Raw genomic sequence first — 10,113 nt, 5'->3', positions numbered from 1 at the left:
AAATCATATTCCTAATGGCCCAAAACAGTCATAAATGACAAAATCTTTAAAACAAGGAAACAAACAAAATGGAATGGGCCTGTCAAAGTCAGAGTGATGAAAACTGGAGTGCAGAGTGACACAGGGGTGCAAATGGGAGGAGAACCCTGGGGACTTCGAAGACCTGACTGTTCTCTCATTCTTGACCATGGTAGTGGAGATATGAGTAACATAACTTATTAAAATTATTTCAGTTATACACTCTTTGATATGTATGATATATTTTACAGTAAAACAAACAGAGAGTGGCTGAGGGAAATAAATCACTTTCTATTAAATCTCCAAACTGAATCACTCTGCTTGTCAAAAATGCTACATTGTGATACATGATATTTGGTTACAATTTTTTCTCACTCTGACACTTCCCCCTTTTGATTTTTTTGTCACTTCTAAGTGACTAATATGATTATAATTTTGTCTGAGCATGTACAATTAAAAGGATACCACTTTACTACTGTAGTACTATGTAACATTTTCCAAAACTGCTGGGGGTTGAGAAGATGTTTTTATAGTGTACATTTGCTCATATCAAGATATCTCTATTTTACAGATTAATATGATGGTATAATGCTATCTCTCATGACACCGAAGTGTCCACATAGATTTATTGGTTAGAAATGATGGTTTAGTATGCAAGTCAAGAGTCTAATTCCAGTAAGCCGGTATTTCATTTAAGAGATACTAAACAAGAACCACACCAAATCACACCCACCGAAATCTACTGTATTTTGACTCGTTGCAAATCTACAGGACAGAATAGAAGTGCTCCGTAGGGTTTCCAAGATTGTCAGTCTTCACAGGCGTTCACAGCCTCATCTCTTCCCGGTGGAGTTGCTGGTGGCTTTGAACTGCTGCTGGTGGTTAGCAGCCTAAGGCTTAATCCAGTGTGCAAACAAAGCTCCTTAGGAAATATGACTCATTCACAAAATGACTAGATTTCAAAGCCAGTAGTGCTGGCGTATTATTCCTCTTTTTGTGCAGTGTGGTTAGATGGCAAACACATATATGCTCAGGGCTTTGCGAAAAAGAAAGAAATCCCCGTTGAATTGTTTAAAACACCGGTTTCGGTAAGTCGCAAGTAAAGAGAGTTCATAGGAACAAACCAGAGTCTCACTTTTGAATTTCCTTCCAAACTGTCTTTTAAAGAAGACTCTTTAAGCCGTCACGTTTTCACAACATGGCATTTTCTTCATCCCCAGGATTTCTAATACACTGTTCCACCCTTTAAAACCCAAAACTTGGCTTTCGGGTTTCCTTCCTGGAAGTAACCGTCTGAGGAGTTCCCCGCAGGCGTTAAAGAATCAAGCCTGAGCTTTCAAAGATTTGCTTCTTTTTCCTACACCTTATAAAAGCATGTTCCTAGTTTACCTCAACTTACACCCTGATACATTAATCACTGGCAAATTAATCACTAGCTTGGGTAACAAAGCAGCCAATAGACGTTTGCTTGGCCACAGATAAAGCTCATGAATTCTCTCTCTTTTCCTTGTGGGTTGTGAAGGGGTGTTAGTGAAAGAGGGGGCAGCAGTGTTCGCGATGCTGTACAATAGTTACAGTGTTCACTGACAAGCCCTGCTCTGTGCTTGTCCCTCAGCTTGGCAGAAACCACCCGTCCCTCTTGGGAGAACGCTGCTGCTATACACTGGATTTACATAGGAAAACATGCTATGGATCTACGTGGAGCTGGAATTTTTAAAACTTAGAACTCAAAAAAATGGATCAAGTTTTCCGTAAATATTCTGTAAGAATAAATATTTAGAACACAGTTCGAATAATTCTTATATAGCCACCTATGCACCGATGGAAGTAAGTATGTGGCAAACAGAAAAAGAAAGAAACAGATGATTTGGACCCACTGAAAATTAGAAACTCATATGCATTGTATGGTTTCACCAAAAAGAGAAACCAAAGACTAGGGGGGAAAGTTTTAACAATGACATGTTGGTCAAGGGACTAATCTCTAAAATCGATAGAAAACTTTACTTCAACAAGGAAAAGACAAAATATCCCATCAAAAGATGGGCAGAAGACATGAGCAGACTCAAAGAAGACATTCAGGTGGCCAACAAACATATGCCGGAATGCGCATGATCATTACGTATTCAAGAGATGCAAATCAAGGCAATGAGCCATCACCTCATCCTACGTTAACAGTAAGGTCCCGAGCCACAGATGCTGGCGAGGGTGCTGTGAGACTGGACCCCTCAAACACTGGTGAGACTGTAAAGTGACGCAACCACTGTGGAGACCTTATGACACTTCCTCCCAAAGTCGGGAATAAGAACCATAGGACCCAGAAACCCACCCTATTTGTTATATACTCCAAAGAGATACATGTACATCCATCCATAAATATACACACACCCGTGTTCAATGCAACACTAATCACAATAGCATGAACATGGAAACAGTCCAAATGCACCAGAGTGAAAGCATTTATAAATAAGCTTTGGTCCATACAACGAGGTAGCATGCAATATTACAGGATGAGGATGAATCTGTGAAGCACTTTATAGTATGGATGAACCCGGAGGATATAATGATGAGTGAAATTGTTGTTACACGCCACCAAGTCATTTCCAACCCATAGTGACCCTGTGCAGAACAGAAGGCAGCACTGCGCTGTCCTTAGCACCCTCACAATTGTTCCTTTGCCTGAGCCCATTATCTGGAGCTACTGTGGGTGAAATTAGCCAAGGTCATTCTTTGATAGTTACCAGGGTCGGGAGTGGTACTTGTGGAGAAAAATGAAGAAATCACTGGTTAGATTGTAGGCGAGTGTTTACAAGTGAAGGGGAAGGGCATATACAATAAGAATCAGTCTAGAGAAAAATGAGAGTAGCCGAGGAAGACTCTGGGAGGTTTGTAAGAGTTAAAGCAACAGACACGAATATTATTAACTATACAATCCTGCGATAGTAGTAATCTACTAGTAAGTGTGTGGATACAGGCTGAACAAGTGTGGGCAGAAGAGCAGTATATCCACAAATACATAGAGATTTGACAGAAGATCTTTGTATGTGTCTAATTACCTTCGCTATAAATATATCCACAAATGTGGAGGAGTATGCAAGGAATAACGTTATGAAAAGTTCTTAAATATAATCAAATAACTCGAAGGAATGTACTCATCCTAGAAGATCTTGGTGAAGTTGGATGAAATATGCAAATGATCTCAAAATAATAAGAGCGACTAAACTCACTGGTTGGATAGAGACTGATGGATCCCCCAAGAATAAGGCCTTAAAGACCCCCTTTAAATATGGTCATTCAGATCTTGAGCTGAACTAGACCCTGTGTTAGAATAACCAACCATTTGAGATCCAAAGGACAGCATTTGCCCAATGCCAAAATTCACAAAGTTAAGAAAGAACGAAGAATGGAAATAGGAAACACAAGACGGAACGGGTTAAGTGGTGAGGAGATGTAATAGCTGAATTGAAACAAAAAATATATATGAATCATAAAATGTAAGACTAATGATCTGCTCTGTAAACTTTCACCTAACTCAAAATATTTTATAAAGTATATGTGTGACTGTTCCCTGTCTCTGTCTCTCTTTCTTCCAATCATTCATGTTGGCTTCAATTGAGTTAACGAGATGAAATTAATCTGACTCAAACATATCAGCTTTCATTTGCAATACTTGCAGGTAGGCCTCTGAAAATACTGAAATATTTTTAAAGTCTCCCAAATGTATAGTACAGTCAGTACTTGAAACCTTGGGAGAAAACATCAAACAAAACACCAAAAACAAAAAGGGCAACAACATCCTGATTAAAATCAAACCAAACCCACTGCCCTTGGGATAATTCTGATGAATAGTAATTGCATGTTGTTCTTATGAGGGGCTGTAGCATCAGTTCCAACCCATAGCGACCCTACGTGAAACAAATACCACACTGCCAGGTCCTGCCCAATCCTTCAAGGCTTTCCTGTGCCTGTTTGACAGCCTCTGTGTCCGCTGATCCCGTTAAAGGCATCCCTCTCTTTTGCTGCGCAGTTCCTTTGGTTGAGTCTCTCCGGACATGTCCCAAGTAGGTAAGAAGTGCCATCATCTTTGCCTTTGAGAAGTACTCTGCCCATACTTCTTTCAAGGCAGAGTTGTTTGTCCTTTTAGCAATCCCTGGTATTTTCAATATTCAATGTCTAGCTCTCACGTGCATGTGAGAGGATTGAAATGCCTTGGCTTGGAGTAAGTGCACCTTAGTCCTCAAAGTAACATCCTTCCTTTTCAACACTTTAAAGAGGTCTTGTGCAGCACATTTACCCAATGCAATGTGTCCATTGGTCTCTTTATTTGTTTATTTAGAGATCATTTTATTGGGGACTCTTACAGCTCTTATAACATTCCATACAACAATGTTATCTAGCATATTTGTACATATGTTGCCATGATTATTTTCTAAATGTTTACATTCTGTTTGAGCCCTTGGTATCAGCTCCTCTTTTCACCCTCCCTCTCCCTCCCTCATGACCCCTTGATAAATTTGCTGCTTCCATAGCATTGATTGTGGATCCAAGCAAGATGAAATCCTTCACAACTTCCATCTTTTCTCCATTTACCATAGACCTCCTGGTCCACTTGTGAGGCTTTTGGTCTTCTTTACATTGAGTTTTAAAAGAGTGAAAAATGGGTGTTCATTGTATTGAGACACCCTGCCTAGTTATGAAACACCTGAATCTCAGATATCTTTAGTTGTAAATTTTTCTGTTTCTTTCACATATTGCTGGCATTTTTTTAAGTGAAACTTTGAATCTCATGCTATCATGCCCTAAGATGAGAAATCACCTGAATCCTTTGCTCTTTGGTCCCCCCTAGCCGCCCCCCGCCCCCCCGGGGAATTCTGGTGATAGGAAAACAGCAGCAGTAGCCCCTAGACATTTACTTGTTTCAAACATGACTACTACCCGAGCAGTATCCCAAAATGTCCTTTTCTATCACCTTTTAAAGAGATCTACTACTCCAATTATGTATTTTAAACTGATTTGTTGCCTCCTTAAGTTAACACTTTCCCACAGACTTTCAGCTCTAATTTAGGGTTTGAGATTACAGGGGAGGCAGGTCAGGATGATAATGTGAGAACTTTGAAAAGTCCTTTGCTCTTCCTGTTGTAACCGGACTGACTACTGCTTTACTTGCTGCTAATGACTCTGATTTACATCAAACATCCTTTAAAATACCACTTTTTTACTTTATATGATTGTATACAAATCAAAAGAAATTTGGCTTAGGCTAAGTTTTTTCCTTCATTTTTTTCTTTAGCAAATCTGTTATCTAAAATATAGATATTTTCTATGGGTATTATGTGAGTATTTTGATTATTTCTTATAATGTTTCATTAAAAAATCATATTTTTATGTTTGTGATGAGACCATCTGCTATGTTGAACTGTTTTATAGTTTTTGTATTCGTAAAACTGTCCATGGATTTCAAATGACAGTAGAGTAGTACAGCAGGAGGGAAGGGGAGCTGAGGTATCATAAGAAAAGTAATATTAAAATTTCTGTTTGGGTCCCCCGAAGAAGCACGGGCTTTAGCTCATTAAGGCACTAGTTAATTTGGTTCTATTCTTTCTGCATTTTAAAGCAGAAAATTGAGGGACTCTGGGGCACGAAGAGAAATTACATGGGTATTGTGAAGAAGAAAAGAAATCTCTGAATATTCAAATAGTATGCTTTTGATCCGTCTAGACTACTTTAATGGACCTCATTCACGTAAACTAAAAATCATACGTGGTATGAAAATGATGATAAATATTCCCCTGGAAAACCGTAAATGCGTACTTACGAATATCTAGTATTCGTGTAAACTATGGGTTGTAAACAGTAAGAAGACAACAATGATCCTCAACTGAATATTTTTAAATATTGTATATATCCATTTATATTAAAAATGTAGTTTGAATAACGAGATAAATAGGAAAATAAAAACAAATAGGAAAATAAAAACGAGATAAATAGGAACATTTTTAAAAAATCAAATACATACTAACAGGAGTATTCCCCAAAAGATTAACAAGAGTATGCCTAAGACCAGTGGACCCAGAGCTACTTGTCAGACTACATTTAAGCATAGTGCAAGCAGAAACACTTAAGTAACATGTAAGCCAGTCTGTCGCCACCTTTGGCACCTAAACAAGACTCATATTTTTAGAATGCACATTTATTTTCAAGAATAAATCAACTATCTTTGTCACAGATTGAGCGTTATTTAACAGCAGAAGCATATCTTTTTCCTTACACAGTTCCTAGAAAATAAGTACATATTTTGTAACCAGTCTATGAATAATCAATGCCTTCTCCCAAATGGGAGACCAGAATATTCCAAATTTCAGCCTCAGTAAACAAGTGTGTATTTGGATGTCTGTCTAGGTTGATGTAGACACATTTTGCACACCATAAACCATCTCATGAAAAGGTTTCTGGAAACTGGGGAAAAGGGTGTCTTCATTAAGGATTATAGTTAAATGTTTCTCTGCTAAGACCTTTTACCAAAGGCTAGTTCCAAACACACAGCAATTTATTGGAAAGAGAAGTATTCCTGTTTTATTAGAGGGACACTAGATATTTCTTGTCAGGGGAAAAGTATTCTAGTTAATGTTTTTGTCCTGAGACTAAGTACCAAAGGTTCATTCAGAAAGTAGACCATGAAGTCTCTAAATATACTCTCCCAAAGAGCAGCATTCTGTGGAAAAAGAGAATATTTGTGTTGTTATTTACCAGCAGGATTGTAGATATTTCTTATTAGGTAAAACAGTTATTCAAGAAGATTGTGATGAACAGAATTAAGAGGAAAAAAATAAACCTATTCTAATAAAGGAAAAAGCACAGTTGAAAACCAAGTGTATTTGTGTATGTGCACATGTGAGCGTGTGTGTGTGTGTGAGAGTGTGAGTGTGTGCATGTGTGTGCATGTGTGAGTGTGTGCACGTGTATGTGTGTGAGTGTGTGTTTTGTTTGTTGAGTAGTGTCGTGAAGAGGCCCAAGGAATTTGACTTCTAAATGCCGATGCCGCTGGTTTCATTCAGCATCTTAGTTTTCTAAAATAAATTTTTATTGTGAAATAGATAAGGGTTTACATGTCAGAAGTTAATTTTGTGTTCAATAATGTAAAATGCTTTTCAACCCCCCTGATAACTTTCCCTGGCTACCCCCTTTAATCACTCTTCTCCTTCTTGAGAAGTAAGGCCTTCCCCTTCACGGGAGCTAACAACCGTTAGCCCAGGAGTGTCAAACTGGCGGCCCGCGGGCGGCATGCAGGCCCTCCCCCCCCCCAGGTAATTTTTTGTGGCCCACGATGTTCTGAAATAAAATATAATGAGGGAATTGTGTTTACAGTATTGCCTCGATCTCCCCTAAGTGCTATTTTCTTCATAACAATTTTCTATTTTCATTTTATTTCAGAGCATCGTGGGCGACAAAAAACTGCCTTAGGGGCCACATGCAGCCCGTGGGTCGCCAGTTTGACACCCCTGCTTTAGCCTATTGATCCAGCTTCTCTTCCTTGCCTTCCCACCACTCTAAATTCCTTCAGGAAGAAAAATATGTATGTCTAACACAGCTGGGTGAATCATGTTTCAACCAAGACCTTCACACTACCACGCCAACCTAACACATACGCACAACTCAAGTGAAGAAAGATTCATTAGGATTCCATTCTTGGACACGGGAGAAGGAGTGGGTCTGCAGAAGGCCACTGAGGTGACCATGCCATTTTTTCAATGACATCTTCTGTCGGTGAGGTACTTTGGCTTCTCACAAATGGACTCAGATGGATTCTACCACAGATTATCAGAACGAAGGACTCAAACATTTAAATGTTATTTATTCTTTAATGAATGTTACAGATAAATATTAGGAATTTATAAGTTGCTTTATATTTTGAAACATAAATATTTGTAACACTCAAAATCTTGGGGTTTGATTTGCTAATCTGGGGGGTTTGTGTTCTTATATAATTCACCTACAATTTGGCTTCAATTAATAGATGGCTTATGATACCTGGGCAGACTGTAACACATGCAGACGTCCTCAAACTCTGCCCGTGGGCCACACGGGGCCCGCCGAAGACCATTTATCCGACCCGCCGAGTGTCTTTCCCCCTTTGGTTTTTTTACTTCAAAATAAGAGATGTGCAGTGTGCATAGAAATTTGTTCATAATTTTTTTAACTATAGTCCGGCCCGGCCCTCCAACACGTCTGAGGGACAGTGTTTAAAAAGTTTGAGGAGCCCTACGCAAGCAGATGTACAAAAAGCAAAAGTGTTTTGCTCCTGAAAAGAACGGTCATTTGATTTTACAAATGATCATTTATGTAAATTAATTTGCAATCTGTATTCATCAATTTTACAGTGACACCGTATTTTGACCCTGCACCCGGTTCCCGAGAGTACCCTTCCACCTCGCCTTTCCTGTCGGGCCCATTCCGCTCCCTGTCACTGCCTTCTTGTAACCCCCAACTGCGGTTCGTCCTTACGGTTTGGTGTGTTGGTCTCTGCAGGCCACCTACTTCTCTCCCCTCACTCTGCCATGCTGCCGATAGGTGAGAACAGGACCCTCCGCGACTCATTGTCCAGAGAGCGTCTCTCGCTCCACTCACTGGTCTAGTCAGTGTTCCTAGGGGAGGGACTTATTGGCTAGCCAGGTCCTTCTGGTTCCCCATGGGTCACTTCTGCTTCCGCATGAGTCTCTTCCAGTTCCCACGGTCTCTCCAACCCCCAGCCCCACCATGAGCCTGGCCCCCACTCCCTTTCTACTTCCTCCAAGCATACTTCTTCCGGTTTACAGATAAGCGGGGTGCAAGGAAATGCCAAGTTTTCTTGAGTTCAGCTTTGGTTTGGTCTTTTTCTCTGTTGGTTTTTTAACGTTTGCCGAACTTTTGAAAAAGGTATTTTGGAAGTAAGGTCACTAAACAAATTGCTAATCTGGTCATTTCCAAAACTACTCAAGAGGCTTTTGAAGTGCAGCCGTGCCTCCTGCCTCCATGCTATTACATCCCTGGTACAATTCTGTTGGGTTAATGAATACCCAGCCAAATATTCCAATTCCAATTGGCGGCATTCATATTGAGCCTTAGGCAGGTCGTGAGGCCTCCAAGTGGTGGTCCTCTAATGCCTGGCTTGCTGTCTAGAAAATGTGCCAGGCCTGGCCAGCCGTTAAGGCTGGGGCACCACACCGCCAAGGATAGGCACATCTGTCTGAGGCATTCCGGTTCCAGAGGACTCCGGGAAGCCACCTCTTTAACCACTTTTGCTGTTTGTTTTCTAGACGGGCAAATAGGAGTCTGTTCCCAGGGGAGCACCTTTGTACTGTGTCGTGTCTAATTGGCCAGGAATTGACCCACAGATGCTACAGGAGCAGAAACTACTATCCTTCTGCAATTCTATCTTACCCCAGTGCATTCTAGGTGATAAGAAATCCTGGGCATGGAATGGTACACTCTACCTTCCTACTCTGATTCGGCTAGAGCGTCTCTGCACGGGGAGGAAAAGTAGGCAGAAGTCCTTTGTCCAGGCATTTTTCCTCTGGAAAAAAAGTAAAGACCTTTGTTCCACATGTACCAAGAACCTTATAAAGGGCCTGGTGCCTGGGACTGAGAGGCTCTCCGCCCCTAACCCAACTAAACTGCCCTCTGTCACTGACCTCATAGAACCTGAGCAGGAAGAGGGCCTGACAAAGGGCTTCCTTAAGTAGAGGCAGCCAGAGAATCAAATGACTCATAAGGTTTTCACCCTCATTGAACTCAAGGAGATTAAGAGCAACCTAGACAGTTGCTCAGACAGCCCAGAACTGTACATAGGTCATTTTCAGCCCCGCATCCTGGTCCTATGACTTGGCTTGGAATGATGTATTGATAATTCTAGGACAGACTACGAAAGACTTTGAGAAAGAGAGAGTACTAAAGGACGTTAAGGAATTTGCAGATAGTTTACATGTGAGGGATAAGTATCCAGTAGGAGAGACAGCTGTGCCTCCAAATGACCCTGCCTAGGATTAGAATGATGCCACTGAAAGGTGGGCATGGGAACATTTTCTAGTGTATATAAAAAATGGACTAAAGTCAGGGCAGCAA

At 40.6% G+C, this 10,113-nt stretch overlaps 1 pseudogene; it reads left to right on the top strand.

The window, feature by feature from the left end:
• The first annotated feature begins 2,120 nt into the window (after nt 1–2,120).
• Nucleotides 2,121–10,113, top strand: part of LOC142446079 (succinate--CoA ligase [ADP-forming] subunit beta, mitochondrial pseudogene) — a 36,003-nt pseudogene continuing 28,010 nt past the window's right edge.

This window comes from Tenrec ecaudatus, chromosome 4 (assembly GCF_050624435.1).
Source record: "Tenrec ecaudatus isolate mTenEca1 chromosome 4, mTenEca1.hap1, whole genome shotgun sequence".
In the NCBI taxonomy this organism is placed as follows: domain Eukaryota; kingdom Metazoa; phylum Chordata; class Mammalia; order Afrosoricida; family Tenrecidae; genus Tenrec; species Tenrec ecaudatus.
Note: the sequence above shows the minus strand (reverse complement) of the source record. Positions and strands in the feature narration are given on the sequence as shown.